At 34.2% G+C, this 23,167-nt stretch overlaps 1 long non-coding RNA gene across 3 annotated transcripts in view; it reads right to left on the bottom strand.

The window, feature by feature from the left end:
- Nucleotides 1-23,167, bottom strand: part of LOC117313037 (uncharacterized) — a 171,926-nt gene that overhangs the window by 105,644 nt on the left and 43,115 nt on the right. For all 3 annotated transcript variants that reach the window (XR_012333114.1, XR_004527512.2, XR_012333115.1), the window contains exons 3-4: nt 18,684-18,777; nt 18,123-18,308 (exon numbers count right to left, since the gene is read on the bottom strand). This is a non-coding gene — a long non-coding RNA (uncharacterized lncRNA). The remainder of the gene's footprint in view (nt 1-18,122; nt 18,309-18,683; nt 18,778-23,167) is intronic.

Below are 23,167 nucleotides of genomic sequence, written 5' to 3'. Positions count from 1 at the left end.
AGATCAGTGTAGGGAAACCTATCTGCAGTGTATTTAGTAATACAATACGGTACTATGGTACAGAAATGTTCAGAAATACTCAGCTTTGAAGTGACATCAAGGCCAGGAAACAATGTTAGTATCCATTCCAACTTTTGTTAAAAATTAAGATACTTTATGAAGATTTTAGTGCAACTAACAAATCTGGAAGTGTCACATAACATTCTCTTTCCTCCTGATTTCATTATCCACTCTAGACAGTTAGATTGCTACTAATCCTTATAGTCAAGTGGTCTCTTTCATCTGGAATATATCCTATCTGCATGGAAATTTAATAGTATTTTTATCTAAGTCTGTATTTGTATAATACAGCTTTTATTTTCCAAAATTGAATACTTTATTCCTTCAGCTTATTGTTGAAAAATTGGAGAATGGATGGTACAGAACTCAGACTGAGGCACTTACAACTTCCTTAAGTTTGGTCACATTTCATCAAGAATTAATAAGTTATGAACTAAGCCAATCTATCTTAATATGACTATTTAAAAGAAGCAATAGAGAGATATACTTTTACGTAAAAACAGTAAATCACAACATGGAAAAAAAAAAAGCCTTCCAGAAGAATACATTAAGTCCCAAGATGAGGAAACTTAAGATTTTTCTCATACCACATCTCACAAACATGACTTAAACTATTGACATTATCTGATTACAATGCCCTTACGGGTAAATTCTAATTGTTGACATTAAAATTAAAGGGAAAAAAGTTCTGAGGCAAGCTAAGTATAGCATTCTTGCTCCAGTATGTACTTTTCTTCTCCAAATTTGGGCATAATTGTCAAAGTAGCATGATAACTTGTCTCAAGAATCATTGTTCAGGCCCAAGAGTCATTAGAAAGATTATGGATTTAAGTTTTGGCAAATGGACAAATTTGGAACCTTAGGATAGGATCCACAGGTAATCAATTTAATCCTTAAGGAATGAATATTTAGCAAAAAAGAAATGGACCCATTTATTCAGAAGATAATATTCCAAATATGTTTACTCCTTACTGAGGATTAGTTTCAAAACTGACCAGAGGGTTATTCCTTAAGAATGATATCTACTAACACCATTCTAAGATATTTCTGTTCAAAAAACCACACAAATATTTTCCTGTAATCTTTTCTCTTCATTATAAAATAATAGTATTATAATATCAATATTGAATCTAAATATGACAATAACACCAATAAATCTGTAAACTTAGATTTTTAAAAATTCCCCTGATTTAAAGTACTGCTTCTTATTCAATTCAGGCTTCTCTCACCCCAAACATCCGTGATGATATAAAACCAACATAACAATTAGATATGTCTAAGAAATGCTCTTAGTACACTGAGAAGTCTAGTGAAGCTAGGATACAACCAAGACTGAGACCAGACCACCATACATGAATGAACACAAAGCAAAAATCTTTCACTTGGAACAAAAATCTATACACTTACAATGACCTTTACTCCTCTTGAAAGAGGAAATAAAAATAGTTATTTTATCAGCAGGACTAAAGTTGAAATTATATATATAGAATTGGACAACTACTGCTGATTATTGTTCAATCATTACTAATTTACTTCATTTAACTGAAAGCCAGCAATAAACTGAGCACGGTCAAAGTTTTATCTTAGTATACAAAAAGTTTTTGCATTAGTCATAATGTGGTCAAAACTATAAACAGATGGGGAAAATAATAAGCTATTGCCAAGGTGTTACCTCACTCCTTTAAAATTTTATCAGTTATCTATCGTGTAATAAAACACCTCATACTTAGTGGCTTAAAACATTAATAAATTGCTATCTTGCTATTCCTCACAAATCTGAAGGTGGGTTGTATAGTTCCTCTGCTGAATTTTCTGTCACTGTAGTGACTGCTGGGCTACAATGTTCAAGATAACCTCACTAACTAATCTAGAGTTTGCTTCTGGTTCAGTTTTCCTGTATGTGGCCTCCCATTCTCTTCTAGGTTAGAATGGGTTTTGTTTTTTTTTTTAAACATGGCAGCTGTAAGGCAACATTTCAAAGGGTGAAAGCAGAAGCTGCAAGACCTCTGGAGAGCTAGGCTGGGTAATTCACACAATGTGATTTCCACATTATATTAGTCAAAGACTAGACCAGATGGAAGAGACTGAAAATAGATCACATCTTTCCATGAGAACTGGCAAAATAGCATGAATCTGTCTTTTAATCTACCACAGAAGTGAATAAGGTTTTTTCATGAGTACATAATAGATAAGAATATCTTGGTTGATTGATGAAGATGAGAACCATATAGTCTAGAAGGACAGCCATTTTTGCTTGCTCTCTCTTTGATTAGTGCATTTTAGATCATACCTATTTTATAATAATGAAACTCTTCAATATGGCAAGCTGTTGAATATTCCTTCATATTCTTATGAAATTGAGACTATGGAAAATTGAGTAGAAAATATTAAATCACTTAAAAAGATAATAAAAGAACACAATATAAAGAAATATGTGAGAAATGGCTATATCTACAAATAAAATCATTTTTACATATTGCTTGGCAGCTTTAGAAAGTGTTTTTAAGTTTAAAACTATTTGATTTGATTTTCACAATAACTCCGTGAGGGAGAGAGAAAGGGTATCATTATCCCTATTTTACAGATCACGTTCAAATATTTAAGTAACTGTTCTGAATCCATATTCCTGGTAGGTGGCAGACACGGATCTAGAATTCAGGTTTCCTAAATTTAATAATCAATCCATTATGTTCCAATACTAAGCAAAGTATATCTCTTTTGTCTAGTGAAAAATTACTTAGAATATGCATCTTTAGGATATTTCCTAGACTTTTCTTGCTTTTCTTACTGCTTTTGGCCATGCTTTATGCTTTTTATTTTAATTCTCTGTTATGAAAATAGAGCCTGAATTTTGTTTGATTAACCATTAGACTCAAGCATAGTGGTGCATTCCCTGTGGGTGGTCATAACTGTCTAATAATTATGATAATGTTGAATATCAGAGGTCTATGGACAAAAACCAATAAAGTTTTTAATTAATTCAAAATTAACTATATCATCTGTGTTATGCTTGAGTACTATATTTTAAAGATTAAGAAAAAATAATATATCCTTACCTAATTGCCAATTTCAAAATGAACACCTTAAAATAGACTTCATTTGCTTCAGAAATTTTGCACTTGATTTATATAAATAAATACAAATACTCTGAAAGAAATGATATCCTAACTGAAATATTGATCATAGAATATTTCATCATCTATTAAACAAAAAAAACATGTATCAAGACTATAAATTTGGTGTTGCCTATTTTAACATTTAATCAATTTAGTATCAACTATGATTTTAAAACTCTGATTTGTAACTCGATATTAAAAATTAATTCAAGGAAAATGTGTCAAAGACTATTAAATTATAATATACTTTAAAAAACTAACAAATCACATCAGGAGCTTCTTTATAATTTCAGAATTCAAACTTGTATGTAATTTAGTTTTTAGACAACATTTAGGACTAAAATATGCTGAATATTCAAGAGTGAAGAAAATCCCTATTTGCCACTTTTGACCATGAATATTGCTGCTAATAACTGAATTATAAACTGCTAAAAGTATCTGTATCCCTGTTCATTCTTTAAAAAATTTATTAAAATGATTAATGGGAAGTTAGACAAACATCAACATATGAAACAAATAAAGGGTTTTATTATAATGTGAAGTATGGTAATGAAATCCCTATATTGTGTAGGAGTGTAAAGAAAATATTATACATGACTTGACTTCAGCACATTTGAAAATTAAAAACTAAAATTTTGACATAGTGAAAATTTTCAAGCAAATTTACATTACCTGTTCTTAGGCAAAATCCACTTCTCTATTAGTATAAGTGTTTGGCCAGTAGTTAAGCAACAGATTACCACCATAATGCAATTCTCATAAGTTTAGAAAATGGGAAACTGTCTATCAACATATTACAAAGTATTTGTCTTCAAGAAATAATACATTCTCAGAAAAGTTAAGTGAAAGGAATGACCAATGGTAAATCATGTAATAAATTAGATGATGCAAAGGTAGAATTCAAGAAGAATATAATTGAGCAGGAAAAAAAGTGTTATATGACATAAGAAGAAGTATAACAATGTGTACCTTTATGAAGTAATGACATAGCAATGAATTGTATAACCAAAAGAAAAGTGAGAGAAAAGGAGAAAGAAAATTAAAAATACAGTACAGATAAAAATACAAAAAAACACAACCAGAATAGAAAATTTAAGAATCTCTCCATCCAAAAGAACAAGTAACAAAAATAAAAATGATAAGGACTTAATTTAAAAAAATAACTGGTATGAATATACTTGTATATGCATATCAAATCATTTGCCTCAAAAACAGAATATAAGATGCCTTTCATATATTTGTGGAGTAGGTATTGATTCAGTTATGGCAGAGTTGCTACTGTCAAACTGGCTTTTTACAGATAACAATTATAAACTCTGCATGAAATGTAAAGAATAACTATTTAAAGACACTGAAGAGTGACCAAATGTAGGTAGAAATAGGAGAAGAGGCTGATCCTTGAAAGAAGGGTGCTATACTATGTAGGACCTAAATTTATACAACTTTTCACATTGAGAATATTTTATAGTCCCCACAGTAAAGGGCAGCTAAAACTCAAGTAGAAAGTCACAGTCCTTGGTCTTACGGAAGCAGAGGATAACATTTAGGATTCTCTAAATGGATGGAAAATGAAGGAAGAAATCCCAAGGAGGAGACAGCTACAGAAGGAGAAGCCATAAAAGCTGCATTTAAACGCCACCTAAATCCTTGTTTTACCCCTAACCTGTACATGCGTGAGGAAGATTTCAAGGTGAAATGCCATAGCTGTAAAGCTGAAAACTGAGCAGAGGTTTCACCTTCTTTCAAGTAGGTGAGAATTGAGTTTGAGTTCAGCCAAGGTAACTACATAATAGTTAAGAAATAATACACTTCAAAAGATAAAGTAGAGAGAGTCTACAACATATTATCTAAAATGCCCAGTAATCAACAAAAAATTACCAGGAAAAAAACTAAAAATTACTAGGTGTGCAAATATACACAATATTGACATATCTCTAGTCTGACTGACAATGAAAAAAAAGAAAAAGCAATATTACCATTATCATAAATGAAAAAGGAGGACTTCACTACAAACTCAGATACTCATTTCAAGGATAAGTATTACAAACAATGTTTTGCCCGTAATTTTGACAACTTAGAGTAAAAAGATCAATTCCTTGAAAGACATAAACAAAACTCACTCAAAAAGAAAGTTACCTAAATAATTCTCTATGTATTTATTAAATACATTTCTGTTTTAAAACCATACAACAAAAAACTTCAAGCCCAGATGGTCTACTGGCAAATTTTACCAGACAATTAAGGGAAAAAATACCAATTCTACACAATCTTTTCTAGAAAACTGAGGAAAAAGATCTTCAAAAATTATTTTATGAATCCAATATACTCCCGTCTCTGATATCAACACTAGAAAAAGACTTTGCAGGAAAAGAAAAAAATAGCCCACTATTACTAAAAAACATGGATGGAAATATCAACAAAACATTAGCAAATCAAATTCACCAATATATAAAAACTATAATATATTATAACCAAGTAGTTTATTCCAAGAATGCAAGGCTGATTCACCATTCAAATATCACTCAATGTAATTCACCATATTAATAGACTAAACACACACACAAACAGACACACACGCGAATGTGGTAAATTGATTTTTGACAGAAGTGTAAAGGCAATTCAATGGATAAAAATACCTTTGAATGAAATAGGGCTGGACAAATTGGATACCTCTATGGGGAAAAAATGATCTCAATCCGTAACCCTTACCATATACAAAACAAATTAAAAAATGTGTCATAGAGGCAAATATAAAACATTTAACTAGAAATATTTTAGAAGAAATCTTTGGAGAAAACCTTCATATTCTTGGTTATGAAAAAAGTTCTTATATATGACACCAGAAGCAATATCCATTAAAAAATGTTAAATTGGAGTTTATCAAAAATAAAAAGGATGCTCAGCAAAGGATCCACTAATATACTATTAATAAAAAGACAATTTACAGACTAACAGAATATATTTCCAATCACATAACTGATAAAGGACTTGAGTCCAAACTATACAAATTATTCAGAATTCAGTAATGAAAAAAAAAAACAATCTTATTAGAAATGGAAAAAATATTTGAAAAGACACTACATTAAAGAAAATATATAGACAGTAAATAAACACAAGAAAGATGTTTAACATCAATAGTCAGTCATTAGGATAATGCACTTTTCATATAGAAATTGATAAGCTGATTCTAACATTCATATGGGAAATGAAAAAAATGAAAGTGACCAAAACAATAATAGAGAAAAAAGAGCAAAGTAAGAGACACACTATCTGACTGTAAGTCTTAATGTAAACCTACAATAATCAAGAAATTTCTACGTAGAATCCAGAGATAGCCCAATATTGATATAGTCAATTGATTTTTGACAAAGGTGCTAAAGGACTCCAAAGGGGGTATAAATTATTTTCAAAACTGTGTCTGAACAACTGGATATCCATATGGAAACAAAAAATAAATTCAACTCCTACCTCAGACAATGCTTAAAAGTAAATTTGGGGTAGTACAAACTTAGCTTAAGTAAACAACCAAAAAAAAAAATTTCTAGAATAGAGCATAGGAAAATATTTTCAGGGATGGGCAAAAATTTATTAGAAAAGACACAGAAACAATATCTCTAAAAGGAAAAAGTAGATAAATTAGAATTTATCAAAATGTTAACTTTTTAAATCAAAAGACACTAAAAAAATGTACTAAGCATATGTCTGATTAAAGATTTGTATCCAGATTATACATAGTTAAAAACAAAAACAAAAACCTGCATCTCAATGATAGAGTTAAAAATAAAAGACAAAATATTTTAATAGAAGCTTACAGAAGACATATGACTAGACAACAAGCACATGAAGGGGTAACTGGCATTAATAGTAAATCAGAGAAGCAAAAATTGTAAACATGAGGTTCTAAATCTCACCAACTACAATTGATAATATTTAAAAAGTAACACCAAATGCAAGCAAGGATGTTGGCTAACTGGAATGTTCACAAAATGATAATGAGAATGTAAACTAGAACAATAAGTTACCGAAAAGTGTGGCAGTTTCTTATAAAATTGAACATACACCTATGATATAATCTATATAATTCCATTCCTAGGTATTTATCCAAGAGAAATAAAAATGTGTTCACAAAAGGTTTTATACTAGAATAGCTGTAGAAACTTTGTTCATAAGAGCCAAAAATTGGAAATTGTTTAAATGTTCACCAACAGGAGAATGGATAAGCCGATTGTGGAATATGCATGAAAAAAAAATCATGAAATTAGCTTGGAATGAGAGGGTAACAACTAGAAAGGAACCTGAGAAAAGTCTCTGAAGTAATAAAAATATTCTATCTCTTGATAGGGATGGAATTACATGAGCATTTGATTGTGAAAAAACTAATTGAACTGAATGTTCTAGATTTATGTATTGTACAAAGAGAACAGTAAATAAAGATCAAATTCCTTTTTGTAGTCATAAGAATTAGTAATTTTGAAACTACCTGTATGGTCTAGGCTTGAGCAAATGAATAAACATATTGACAGTAATGAAAGCCCAGTTTCTCACTTTTAGAAATTTAAAATATCAGTATGAACTCATGGTTTTTAGGAAAGAGAGAAAAAATAAATGGATAGATGTGAAAATGTTACTATATATGTCATATTCCTACAAAGAGGGCCTAGAAGCAATGACATGGGTAACAATGAGCACACCTATCACCCTGATCTTCGTGTCTAAACACCATTTTCCAATAAAGGTTATCAGGTGTTTTTGGAGAAAAAGTTGATTACAGAGCTGGGATATGAAAATGAATAATAAGTCTGAAATGTCTTGTACTGTCTTTAATAAGAAGGTATTAAAAATGGGAACAATCAAAAGGACAAAAGTGCCAGATTTGCCCATTGAAAAAATCTGATATAAATTGTACATCAAAACTGAATAATGATATTAATGGAATACAATCTATTGCATAGAATAAAATTCCATGAGCCACACTAATGTAAATAAATAAATACATAAATAGATGACTATAGTTTATCAAGCATTCATAGTTGTTTTTAGTGGGAGGTATCTATTTAATCATATTGGTGAAAATGGAATTTCTTACAAACCATTTTGAATATCTAAAACATATACCACTGTGCTTACACATAGTATGAACTTAAATATTTGTGGAGTCTAGGAATAAAATACAGTAAGAAAAGCAAATGATATTGCATTCATTGAATGGTCTTATTTTCAACACAATATGCTATTAGACATTTTATAATAAATGTTGAAACAATTTATCCAAACTACATGTTTTTACTCATCTTTTGAGTAAAAAATTACCTAGTCAACCCTATTAAAAACCACACCTCCAAGCAGCATTCTTCCCTTCCTGATGATTTCCATGATAGAGTTCCCAAATATTTCACAAGGGAATCTCATACAGAGAAAATGAGACACACACGCTGCCAGAAATGGGACACCAGGGAGCTTACTGGGATATTAATACATGTGAGTTACAGTAAATTAAACTAAATGAAGAGCTGTCGCATAAGGCATTGTGTCTACTGATTGCATATGAACTATTCTGAATGAACGGCAACTATCACCTATTCACTCAGCATCAAACGAGGAAATAGGTAATATCTGCTTCTAGTTGCAGTGTAAAGAAGAAAATCTGAGTGTTTTTTTGTAATTTAGCTCTTGTTATACTCTCAAACACTGAATATGCCTTATATGCATTATTTTCATTTTAAAGATTAGGTCCCCAAAATTGTATCGCAGTCTCATAATTTTGTTAACCTAGATGCTTAAGAAATGGCATTTTTAAAATTTCAATTTGTGATGATTATTTTTTCTTTATAATCCTTTTATTCTTCCTGATTCATGTATTTTTCTAATAATCATATGTTTCTGTTAATTAAAATATATTGGACTTTAAAATGCACTTTCAGAAAAATAAATAACGAAAAGACAGCCACTAACGCAAGTTTGTTAACCTGGTTATCCAATGCCAGCTACACTGAGACACTAAATCTAAGCCTTAGCTGAGCTTTTTCTCACTGGTAATGGACATTTTGCAATTCACTGTAAAGAAGTAATTGGTTTCATCTGCTAACCTTGATGTCAATATCACTGTTTTACCTTTTATACTGAACACCTTACTCTATACAAGATTTGTTATGTTAGATACCATATTTGGGAAACAAAAGTAAATAGCTCAATTTATGTGCCATTTGAAACCTTACAGCTTCTCATACCTTATTACTATATCCTCATAAAATACAAGCATGAAATAATGGGAAGTTCCTTGGATTTCCCAATGAGTTAAATTCCCAGACAAAACAAATTTGGTAAAGCAAACTCCTTAGTATTAACAAATTAAGCAAATATTATTATCTCTTTGGGCCTCAGTTTTTCTCACTTTTAAACAAGATAATCCCAAGTGTTCATTGTATATTTAAGTGTGAAATGCTTATTTAAGTAAAATGAAAATAAAGATAAGAGAAATGAGAATAAAAATATATGAGTTTTCCAATTAAGAAGTCAAAAATGATATACTTCCCCTGTTATATAGGATAAGGATATCCTCAGATTATAGGAAGGGATGCATTTCCTAAAACACATAAACCATATGCCAGTCACCCATATTTGGCTACCTGCATATCTCAGCCAACCAGCTACACATCTGGAGTTTCCAGCTCTAATGACATTTCCAGACTTGGATGAAACTCTGTACCAAGGAACATGGTACAGAGCTGCTCTCCAAGTGATGATGTAATCTTTAAGTATGAGGAAGTTAATACCTAGCGGGATAAATTTTAACCCATAGATTAAAGAGACAAGTGGGAACCTGGGAGATAAATCCCCCTTCCTTACTATATTACCCTGCCAGGGCTGCTATAACAGAGTACCACAGATTGGGTGGTTTAAACAGCAGAAGTTTATTTTCTCACAGTCCTGGAGGCTGGAAGCCCAAGATCAAGGTGTCAGCAAGTTTGGTATCTCCTGAACCTTCTCTCCTTTGTTTTTGGACAGCATGTTTTTTCCCTGTGTCATCACATGGCCTTTCTTCTGTGCATACACACCACTGGAGTCTCTTCCTCTTCTTATAAGGACACTATTCCTATCAGATTAGGGTCACACCCTTATGACCTCATTGTGGAGCATGGGCTCTAGGCACATGGGCCTCAGTAGTTGTGGCAGGTGGGCTCAGTAGTTGTGACTTGTGGGCTCTAGAGCACAGTCAGTAGTTGTGGTGCACAGGCCTTGCTGCTCCATGGCATGTGGGACCCTCCCGGACCAGGGCTCAAACCCATGTCCCCTGCATTGGCAGGCGGACTCCTAACCACTCTGCCACCAGGGAAGCCCTGAACTATATTATTTTCCTTATTTCTGAAAAACTGCTTTTAATATTTCTTGCAGGACAGTTTTGCAGTCAGTGAGTTCCCACAGTTTTCTGTTTGTCTGATAAGGTCCTTATTGCTCCCTCACTTATGAAGAATAACTGCTCTGGATATAGAATTCAAAGTTGGTAAGTTTTTTTTAATACTTTATTTCACTTCATTCTATTCTGACTTGCATGGTTTCTAAAGATAAATATATTTCTTATTTTTTCTCCAAGAAAAGTTATTAATTTTCAGTTTGCTGAACTTACCTTTTGTTGTAATTACAGAATGGTGAATTCCAAGCTCTTTACATTTAGAACCTGAAACCAGAAGTCCCTGAAGCTAGTTTTGGATTTTTCTGTTTTGTTTGTTTTGTTTTTAATAAGAAACTACTATGGATTAGGAGCTCTAGTCTGAAGGACTGTTGCGAGGTCTGTGAACACAGCACCCTATGAGAAACTGAAGCTAGACTACACAAAAAGGAAAAAAAAGAAGTCCACAGGAAGAAAAGAGAATATGAAGAATTAAAATTCTTGCTGCCTCTGAATATTATTGGCCCTTTGAGGTGGAGTAGACTACAGAAAACTCCAATTTGGTTAAGGAATAAACTTCCGTGTGGCTGATAGGGTCTTGGTGCTTAGACTGGGTGTCAGGCCTGTGCCTCTGATGTGGGAGAGCTGAGTTCAGAACATTGGACCACCAGAGACCTTCCAGCCCCACATATTATCAGTCTCATAGAGCTCTCCAGGAGACCTCCGTCTCAATGCTAAGACCCAGCTCCACTCAATGACCAGTAAGCTTCAGTGCTGGACACCCCATGCCAAACAACTAGGAAGACAGAAACACAACCCTACCCATTAGCAGAGAAGCTGACTAAAATTGTAAGAAGTTCACAGACACCCCAAAGCACACCACCAGACACGGTCTTGCATACCAGAAAGACAAGATCCAGCCAAACCCCCAAGAACACAGGCACCAGTCCCCTCCTCCAGGAAGCCTACACAACTAACTGAACCAACCTTATCTCCTGGGGGCAGACACCAAAAACAAAGGGAAATATGAACCTGAAGCCTGTGAAAAGGAGACCTCAAACACAGTAAGTTAAGCAAAATGAGAAGACAGAAAAATACGCAGCAGATGAAAGAGCAAGGTAAAAACCCACCAGACCAAAAAAATGAAGGGGAAATAGGCAGTCTACCTGAAAAAGAATTCAGAGTAATGATAGTAAAGATGATCCAAAATCTTGGAAATAGAATGGACAAAATACAAGAAACGTCTAAGAAGGACCTAGAACAACTAAAGAGCAAATCAACAAGGATAAACAACACAGCAAATGAAATTAAAAATTCTCTAGAAGGAATCAACATCAGAATAACTGAGGCAGAAGAATGAATAAGTGATCTGGAAGATGAAATAGTGGAAATAACTACCACGGAGCAGAATAAAGAAAAACGGATGAAAAGAATAAAGGACAGTCTCAGAGACCTCTGGGACAACATTAAATGCACCAACATCTGAATTATATGGGTGTCAGAAGAAGAAGAGAAAAAGAAAGTGTCTGAGAAAATATCTGAAGAGATTATACTTGACAACTTCCCTAATATAGGAAAGGAAATAGCCATTCAAGTCCAGGAAGCACAGAGAGTCCCATACAGGATAAATCCAATGACAAAAACGTCAAGACACATGTTAATCAAACTATCAAAAATAAAATACAAAGAAAAAATATTAAAAGCAGCAAGGGAAAAGCAACAAATAACATAGAAGGGAATTCCCAAAAGGTTAACAGCTGATCTTTCAGCAGAAACTCTGCAAGCCAGAAGGGAGTGGCAGGACATATTTAAAGTGATGAAAGGGGAAAACTTACAACCAAGATTACTCTACCCTGCAAGGATCTCATTCAAATTTGACGGAAAATTAAAACCTTTACAGACAAGCAAAATCTCAGAGTATTCAGCACCACCAAACCAGCTTTACAACAAATGCTAAAGGAACTTCTCTAGGCAGGAAACACAAGAGAGGGAAAACACCTACAGTAACAAACCCAAAACAATTAAGAAAATGGGAATAGGAACATACATATTGATGCTTACCTTAAATGTAAATGGGTTAAATGCTCCAACCAAAAGACACAGTCTGGCTCAGTGGAAAAAAAAAACAGAAAAACACCTGTATATATGCTGGCTACAGGAGACCCACTTCAGACCTGGGGACACATATAGACTGAGGGGATGGAAAAAGATATATTCAATGCAGATGGAAATCAAAAGAAAACTGGAGTAGCAATTCTCATATCAGACAAAATAGACTTTAAAATAAAGACTATTACAAGAGACAAAGAAGGACACTACATAATGATATAGGAATCAATCCAAGAAGAAGATATAACAATTGTAAATACTTATGAACCCAACATAGGAGCACCTTAATACAAAGGCAAATGCTAAGAGCAATAAAAGGGGAAACTGAGAGTAACACAATAATAGTATGGGACTTTAATATCCCACTTTCACCAATAGACAGATCAACCAAAATAAAAATAAATAAGGAAACACAAGCTTTAAACGACACATTAAAAAAGATGGACTTAATTGATATTTATAGGACATTCCATCCAAAAACAACAGAATACACTTGCTTCTCAAGTGCTCATGGAACATTCTCCAGGACAGATCATGTCTTGGGTCACAAATCAAGTCTTGGTAAATTAAAGAAAATTTAAATCATATCAAGTATGTTTTCCTACCACAACGCTATGAGATTAGAGGAAAAAAACTGTAAAATATACAAACACATGGAGTTTAAACAATACGTTCCTAAATAACAAAGAGATCACTGAAGAAATCAAAGAGGAAATCAAAAGATACCTAAAAACAAATGACAACAAAAACACGACGACCCAAAACCTATGGGATGCAGCAAAAGCAGTTCTAAGAGGAAAGTTTAAAGCAATACAATACTACCTCAAGACAAGAAACATCTCAAATAAACACCTAACCTTACACCTAAGCAATTAGAGAAAGAAGAACAAAAAATCCCCAAAGATAGCAGCAGGAGAGTAAGCATAAAGATCAGATCAGTAATAAATGAAAATGAAATGAAGGAAACAATAGCAAAGATCAATAAAACTAAAGGCTGGTTCTTTGAGAAGATAAAATTGATAAACCATGAGCCAGAATCATCAAGAAAAAAAGGGAGAAGACTCAAATCAACAGAATTAGAAATGAAAAAGGGGTAGTAACAACTGACACTGCAGAAATACAAAGGATCATGAGAGATTACTACCAGAAACTATATGCCAATAAAATGGACAACCTGGAAGAAATGGACAAATTCTTAGAAGAGCACAACCTTCTGAGATTGAACCAGAAAGAAATAGAAAATATAAACAGACCCATCACAAGCACTGAAATTGAAACTGTGATTAAAAATCTTCCAACAAATAAAACCCCAGGACCAGATGAATTCACAGGCAAATTCTATTATTAGAGAAGAGCTAACACCTATCCTTCTCAAACTTTTCCAAATTATAGCAGAGGGAGGAACGCTCCCAAACTCATTCTATTAGGCCACCATCACCCTGATACCAAAACCAGACAAAGATGTCACAAAGAAAGAAAACTACAGTCCAACATCACTGATGAACATAGATGCAAAAATCCTCAACAAAATACTAGCAAACAGAATCCAACAGCACATTAAAATGATCATACACCATGATCAAGTGTGATTTATCCCAGGAATGCAAGGATTCTTCAATATACATAAATCAGTCAATGTGATAAACCATATTAACAAACCGAAGGATAAAAACCATATGATAATCTCAATAGATGCAGAAAAAGCTTTTCACAAAATTGCACACAAATTTATGATAAAAACTCTCTAGAAAGTAGGCATAGAGCGAACTTACCTCAACATAATAAAGGCCATATATGACAACCCACAGCCAACATCGTGCTCAATGGTGAAAAACTGAAACCATTTCACTAAGATCAAGAACAAGACAAGGTTGGCCACTCTCACCACTATTATTCAACATAGTTTTGGACTTCTTTGCCAAAGCAATCAGAGACAAAAAAGAAAAAAAAGGAATCGAAATCGGAATTGAAGAAGTAAAACTGTCACTGTTTGCAGATGACATGATACTATATATAGAGAAAACTAAAGATGTTACCAGAAAACTACTAGAGCTAATCAGTCAATTTGGTAAAGTAGCAGGGTACAAAATTAATGCACAGAAATCTCTTGCATTCCTATACACTAATGATGATAACTCTGAAAGAGAAATTAAGGAAACATACCCATTTACCATTGCAACAAAAAGAATATAATGCCTGGGAATAAACCTTCCTAAGGAGACAAAAGACCTATATGCAGAAAACTATAAGACACTGATGAAAGAAATTAAAGATGATAGCAACAGATGGAGAGATATACCATGTTCTTGGATTGGAAGAATCAACATTGTGAAAATGACTATACAACCCAAAGCCATCTACAGATTCAATGCAATCCCTATCAAACTACCAATGGCATTTTTCACAGAACTAGAACAAAAAATTTCACAATTTGTGTGGAAACACAAAAGACCCCGAATAGCCAAAGAAATCTTGAGAAAGGAAAATGGAGCTGGATGAATCAGGCTCCCTGACTTCAGACTATACTACAAAGCTACAGTAATCACGACAGTATGGTACTGGCACAAAAAGAGAAATATAGATCAATGAAAGAGGATAAAGCCCAGAGATAAAATCACTCCCATATGGTCACCTTATCTTTGATAAAGGAGGCAAGAATATACAGTGGCAAAAAGACAGCTTCTTCAATAAGTGGTGCTGGGAAAACTGAACAGCTACACGTAAAAGAATGAAATTAGAACACTCCCTAACACCATACACAAAAATAAACTCAAAATAGCCTAAAGACTTAAATGTAAGGCCAGACACTATAAAATTCTTAGAGGAAAACATAAGCAGAACACTCTATGACATAAATCACAGCAAGATCCTTTTTGACCCACCTCCTAGAGAAATGGAAATGAAAACAAAAATAAACAAATTGGACCTAATGAAACTTAAAAGCTTTTGCACAGCAAAGGAAACCATAAACAAGATGAAAAGACAGCCCTCAGAATGGGAGAAAATATTTGCAAACGAAGCAACTGACAAAGGATTAATCTCCAAAATATATAAATAGCTCATGCAGCTCAGTATCAAAAAAACAAACAACCCAATCCAAAAATGGGCAGAAGACCTAAATAGACGTTTCTGCAAAGAAGACATAAATGTTGCCAACAAACACACGAGAGGATGTTCAACATCACTAACCATTAGAGAAATGCAAATCAAAACTGCAACGAGGGATCACCTCACACTGGTCAAAATGGCCATCATCAAAAAAATCTACAGACAATAAACGCCAGAGAGGGTGTGGAGAAAAGGGAACACTCTTGCACTGTTGGTGGGAATGTAAATTAGTAGAGCCACTATGGAGAACAGTATGGAGGTTCCTTAAAAAAGTAAAAATAGAACTACCATATGATCTAGCAATCCCAGTCCTGGGCATATACCCTGAGAAAACCATAATTCAAAAAGTGTCATGTAGCACAATGTTCACTGCAGCACTATTTACAATATAGCCAGGACATGGAAACAACCTAAGTGTCCATCATCGGATGAATGGATAAAGAAGATGTGGTGCATATATACAATGGAATATTACTCAGCCATAAAAATAAATGATATTGAGTTATTTGTAGTGAGGTGGATGGACCTAGAGTCTGTCATACAGAGTGAAGTAACTCAGAAAGAGAAAAACAAATACCGTATGCTAACACATATATATGGACTCTGAAAAGAAAAAAAAAAAGGGTTCTGAAGAACCTAGGGGCAGGACAGGAATAAAGACTCAGTCATAGAGAATAGACTTGAGGACATGGGGAGGGGGAAGGGTAAGCTGGAACGAAGTGAGGAAGTGGCACTGACATATATACACTACCAAATATAAAATAGATAACTAGTGGGAAGCAGCCACATAGCACAGGGAGATCAGCTCGGTGCTTTTTGACCACCTAGAAGGGTGGGATAGTATTGTGGGAGCAAGACACAAGAGGGAGGGGATATGGGCATATATGTATACATATAGCTCATTCACTTTGTTATACAGCAAAAATTAATACAACAATGTAAAGCAATTAAAGTCCAATAAAGTTGTTAAAAAAAAAAAAAAGGAAAGCACTGTGAACAAGTCCACGAAGATAAATATGAAAACTTACAAGTAATTGATATTTTTCTAGAAGTATATAAATTGCAAAAAATCGAATTACAAAGAAATAGGAAATATAATTTAAATTATCCTAATAAATTTATTATCCTAATAAAGTTAGTTAGTGATTTAAACTTCCCCACAAAAAGACACTAGGAACTAAGGCTTTTACAGGTAAATTTTATAAGCCTTTTAAAAAAATAAAGAATTCTTAGGTACGAAACATTTGTATAGAAAAAAAAGAAAAAGAAAAAAAATTCCTACTAGAAATATGGGAAAAGAAATGAAACTTCTTAGACTAGTAGCATCTATTTTACAGAAACCTACAGCAAGCATACTAGAGAATGGTGAAACTTGGAAACATTTTAGTTAAAGTCAGACGCCAGATAATGATGCCACATATTACCAGTTAGATTCAGTGTTTTACTGATCCTCCTATTTAGGTAATAAGACAAGAAAAATAAATATAAGATAGATACCTCCTTTCTTTCATTCCTTATTGTCATTGGCAGAATTCAGTTCCTTTATTTTGCAGGATAAAGTCTCCATTTTCTTGCTGGCTGGCAGCCAGGAATAGCTCTCAGATCCAAAAGGTCTCTGCAAGGCCCCCTCTATCTCAGCAACACAGAATCTCCTTTACATCAACACTTTTCAAACTTCCAATCTCTTATTCTCTTCTGCTGATAGCCTCAGAAAACTTTCTGCTTTGAAAGAGCTCATGTGATTCAGTCAGGTCTATGGGGATAATCTCATTAACTTAATGTCAACAGATTAATAACCTCAATTATGTCTGCAAAATCCCTTTTTCTATATAACAGAATAATGACAGTAACACCACCATGGGGTGGAGATCATGAGGGTCATCTTAGAATTCTGCCAACCATACTACTCATACCACTGTCAACCATGTTAGACTGATATTTAGTGAAAGCAAAATGTTCATTATTGTTTCACTAAAATACTTTAGTTGTAGAAATAATGAATTCATGAATGAGCTGACAACATAGTCACTCACAAAAGCCTTGTAACTTAATTCTGGTTTTGCTTACATATCATCACATCACATGTGATTGGATTTTAGAAGCATTATCAATAATTAACTTTGTTACACTTCCCTAGGTTGTAATTGTTGGTGAAAATGATCTTTTTAACTCAACTTCTAAAAAAAATTATTTCTGTGAAATGAAGCCACTTACCTAAGGATTTGCTTCAATTGCATAAAAGAAGTGTATCTAGGTATAAAATATAATTATCAATGTTTGTTTAATCCTTATCCAATTATCAATGTTCAGAAAGGAAGGATTAAAAGGAGTAAACAACTTACCAGTAGTTTATTACATCCTGAAGTAGAATTGATATGTTGTATAATTGTGTCTTCAGACTGAACAAGGATATCAAATTCTTCTTTAAGATAGATTTCTTTCCATTCTGGGATGATCTGAGAAAATGCATTGGGTATACACCCATAAACTAGACATAAAGTGGTAATATTCTTGATCCTTGTGAGCTCCTTGAAAATAAGAAAGGTTTCTTTGAATTCTTTTTTCCTTCAGCCATCAGTGCCTAGAACACAGTCAACTGATCAGAGTACTCCAATGGTAATTTCACCATTGTCACAAACCATTGGCTCTGGCCCAGTTTATAGACATATTATCTTAGAACCATGCAGTGACTTTTAAATATTAGAATCAGGTGTCAATACTTTTTACATTAGGAGATTTTATATTTTTTAAACAAATATAGATGTTTGACTTATTCTAAAACACAGAACCCACATTCCCATATACAACCTATCCTCTGAAAGTGCTCCAGTTCAGCTGGGGCAAGCACTCTCTAGTTTAGCATGGTGTACAACCAGGTTGGTTTGCTTATTTACATTACCTACCTGGATCCAATGGGATTTTAAGTTTTCTATCATTTCTTCTCTCTAAATGTTGTTTTCATGATGGGTTTCAGATATGCTAGTCTCAATGAATGCTCTGAGGAAGAAAAATAAAGCAATACGCTTAAGGTTATTAAGTAAAGAAACTCGACTAAACACATTTTTGAAACACCATTGGCTGCAGAGCACTTTAATGAATAACTCTTATTAATATATAACAGAGCTCACAATTTATGGTACATATGATATATTTATATTATTCTTTGCTGTTCTTACCCACTGAAAAGAATACCACACCTCTTGTCATAGCCAGGCTCCTCTAGCTTATGGCAAAATTTACATGCTAAAATTTTGGGCAGAGGGAAAGTAGGAGAAAGATTTGCAATTCCAGGGCAACAAGAATAAGGGGAAAAGGAAAGTAAAACAGAGAAAGAGGAAAAACTAATCCAAGGTGGTACTTGAACTAGTAAATCAAAGCTTTACAAGAAAACTTAGGTCAATGCTCAGTAACATGAGATATTACTGCAATGGCCATATGGAATCACCATGCTTCATAACAGCCATTACTTGTTCCTTCCTGTCTCCTGTCTCTCACTGGTCAAAATTCCATTTTTTTTTTTTTTATGTTGGTTACCTATCTCCTCCAAGTAGCCATTAGGAAAGATATATATACCACAGTACGATGCTTCACCAGAGTCCGACAGCAGTGAGAAGTTCCAGAACCTTCAGGGTCTGGTTGGGTTGGATCTACAAGCCAGAACTGCTGCTGTTTTCTCTATAACAGGCACAATTTAGGTCTTGTTGGAGATCTACACTTACCCAGGGTCAGGTTGATACAGCCAAAAATGTTAGGAAATGAGTCACTGGCAATGGCACCCAGGAATCTTCACTAGGCAAATAGCTCAGAAAGCAAACAGAACCAAGCAAATTGGGAGGATAGATACTTCAAGGTTGATATACTTTCTATCAGGTAATCCTTAATTCTGAAAAGCTAACACAGCAGGAAAAAAGCAACAACTTTAGAGGAACTGTGATTCAGTTTTCCCTGTTGCAAAGATCTTCTTCAATTAGGTATTTGAAATCATTTTCCTTTAAGGTTTTTTTCTCTTTTCACAGTTTACTAATTTCCTTTACATATTAGAAATTTCTCTAGTTGTATGTAAAGTGACATGACTTTTCCGGTTTTTATCTTTGTTCCCACTGAGGCTCTGGCATTGCTGCTTTTCAGCTTGGTGCTCTGTGGTGACCTAGATGGGTGGGATGGAGGTAGGGGAGGGAGGTCCAAGAGGGAGGGGATATATGTATACATACAGCTGATTCACTTCGTTGTACAGCAGAAACTAATACCACATTGTAAAGCAACTCTACCCCAACTAAAAAAAAAAAAAAAAAAAAGATTGGCTAGTGTTTATCCTGCTCCACACAAAGTGCCTTCTTCAAATTGAAGACTGATATTTTTCTTTGATTCCTGATGTCCAGCTTTATACAAGTTACTCAATTTACTACCACAAATACACCAAACCAGGGCTACTGGATTTTTCTCTCAGTATAGACATTGTGGCCTAGACTTAAAAACATCCAGAAGAAAAACCTCCCAAGAGGTTTCTAACTTTAACATATTCAAATCTCTTCCTTTTAGGCCCCTCTTCTCTTTAGGCATTCTGGAATTTCCTTTTCTGAGATTCAAGATCAGCTAAGTATTTATATTTTCCTACTTGTCTACATACATAGATGGTCAACATATTCTGATCCTTCCTCATCAGTCTGACTAGTCTACTGATTCCAAATTGTATGCTTCCTTTCTTATTTTGTCTCCAAAGGAATTTCAGTTTGGGAATAAAATTTTTGTTGAAATGGAGAGAAACTCTGGAAATTTGTTTTCCTTTCTTTACTACATTTTCAGCATGGATGAAGCAGCAAAAAGATGTATATTTATACCATCTCTCCATTCTCCCACACCTACTTTTAATGATAAATCAAATAAATCTACACACCCTCCTGTGAGTCAATCCAGGTGTTATGCTCCATCTATAGTCCCATCTAGTAACATGTCCTCTCCTTTTATACCCCCAAAGCCCTTAATGTTTATGAAATGTCTTTACCACAAAGACTTTTAGTACTCATCATTAGCAATAATAACAATATGTGAGATTAGTAGTACTGGGGGTAGGGGTGGGAAAGAAGCAAATTTATGTTTATTTCTAGGGACATCTGGAAGGTTGGTAAGGACTCTTAGTCAAAAAGTAAGACTGAGATAACACTAGTTAGTGATTTATAATATTCTTTTTAAAGCTTGAAACTCCATGGGAGGCACCAGCTTCTCTCCATTCTTTCAGGATGTATAAATGGATGTTTTGTACTTGGTGTAAATGGTTACCAAGCATGGTTTTAGCTGTATGATCAGTGGGCAAAAAGCCCTCTCTGGAATTGGGTGCTTGGGTTCCCTTGAACCTGAGCCACCTCACACAAATCTGGGTGTTTCATAATCTGAACCTGAAGCATGTCCTTTGAGGCTGAAAAGGATCCCAGAGGGCTGTACCTGGAAGTTTTTGGACCTTTCTGTGATTGCGTGTTCTTTCATTCTCCTGTTGTGCTGTATACTTCACTTTTCTTACAGGCTTACATGAGTTCACTCTGTGGAGTCTTTTGAGTCCTTTCAATTAACCAACCAGTGTAAATTGATGGAAGTCTCAATAATACATGTAAAACATCACTCTATTCAGTGTAGGTATTTTTGTTTGTTTGTTTTGTTTTTTTGTTTTCTTTTTTTTCTGCGGTACGTGGGCCTCTCACTGCCGTGGCCTCTCCCGCCGTGGAGCACAGGCTCTGGATGCGCAGGCCCAGCGGCCATGGCCCATGGGCCCAGCCGCTCTGCGGCATGCGGGATCCTCCCAGACCAGGACACAAGCCCGCGTCCCCTGCATCAGCAGGCGGACTCTCAACCACTGCGCCACCAGGGAAGCCCCAATGTAGGTATTTTAAAAGGGGTGTAACTCTACCTCATTTCACAGATAGAGAAATGAAACCAGAGAAGTCATATGGTATGTTCAGTATACCACAACAAATTTCAAACTATCATATTAGTTTAAAAAAAAATGTATAAGAGAATGCTCACTGAGTTAAGAATAATAAGAATTAGGGTTTTACTTCAGCTCTGCTATCAGCAAGTTATGCCACCAGAAAAAAACTGCTTAATCATCATAGTCCTCATATGGTAAACTGAAGTAATAACACAGCCTGTATCTGTCTCATTGTGACTGAGCAAAAATAGAAGCATTTTTACAATAGATGGGCAACCATCTCTCTTTCAAGATGACAGATGGTAAAAGCTGTTCAGAATCCGATGATGATAACTGATCAAGATGTTACAGAATAAAGTACATAACTCCTAATGAGAAGCAAGGATGGGGGGGATATTTTGATGCAGAATTTTTGAGTATTAAAGAGAAGATGAGAAAATTTTATGAGAAAAAAATGAGTTTTTCAACACAAAATCAAGATAATATTTATTGATACTTTCAATTATTTAAAAAAAAGGAGTGAAAGGAAGTGGTAGGCTAAGGAATTAGAATATACAAATTAAGAAGACAAAATTGAGAAGCTACAAATAAACTGAAGAGTTTTATTTTTGAGAAATTGAAATTTTAAAAAAATTTAACTAAAAGAGTGAGGAAGATTGTGTCAGAATAAGAAATCTAATCTGCGGAGGAAAAAAAGATTCAGAAGCTATCACAGAAATGAATATGATTAAGCTGTTTGAAAATAATTTACTGGGACTTCCCTGGTGGCGCAGTGGTTGAGAGTCCTCCTGCCGATGCAGGGGACACGGGTTCGTGCCCCGGTCCGGGAAGATCCCACATGCCGTGGAGCTGCTGGGCCCGTGAGCCATGGCCCCTGAGCCTGCGCGTCCAGAGCCTGTGCTCCGCAACGTGAGAGGCCTGCGTATCGCAAAAAAATAAAAATAATTTACTGATTTAGTGATTTTGAATGAATTGATACTGTTTTCAATACATTAAAGATAGAGGTGAATTGAATAACATAAATGAAAAACAGAAATGGACAACACAAATGACATTTTAAATAAACATATGTATGCGTATACACACACACACACACACACACACACACACACACACATATAGAGAGAGAGAAGACAGAAGACAATGAAGGCCATTCTCATGAATGAATCCCAAAGAAAATATATTTCTTTTGAAGATTTCTTACTATAAACATCAATCTGTAAGAAAAGGAGCACTGTGCTGATAATTAGTGAAAAAAGTCAACTGTTTGCTACAAATAGAAACTTGAGAAGGAAATTTTCTAAGTGTAAATCATAAAAAACTTTTTGATAAAAGCAACCATGATTTTTCTTTTAAAATTATTTAAATAGCACCTACTATTAAGTAAGAACAAAGAGCTGATACTAATTTTATTACTATATTTGTAGCAAAACAGTAGCAGGAGGTTCCTAAGTGTCAAAATTGGAT

The sequence above is a fragment of the Tursiops truncatus genome, chromosome 7 (assembly GCF_011762595.2).
Source record: "Tursiops truncatus isolate mTurTru1 chromosome 7, mTurTru1.mat.Y, whole genome shotgun sequence".
NCBI classification, from domain to species: Eukaryota; Metazoa; Chordata; class Mammalia; order Artiodactyla; family Delphinidae; genus Tursiops; species Tursiops truncatus.
Note: the sequence above shows the minus strand (reverse complement) of the source record. Positions and strands in the feature narration are given on the sequence as shown.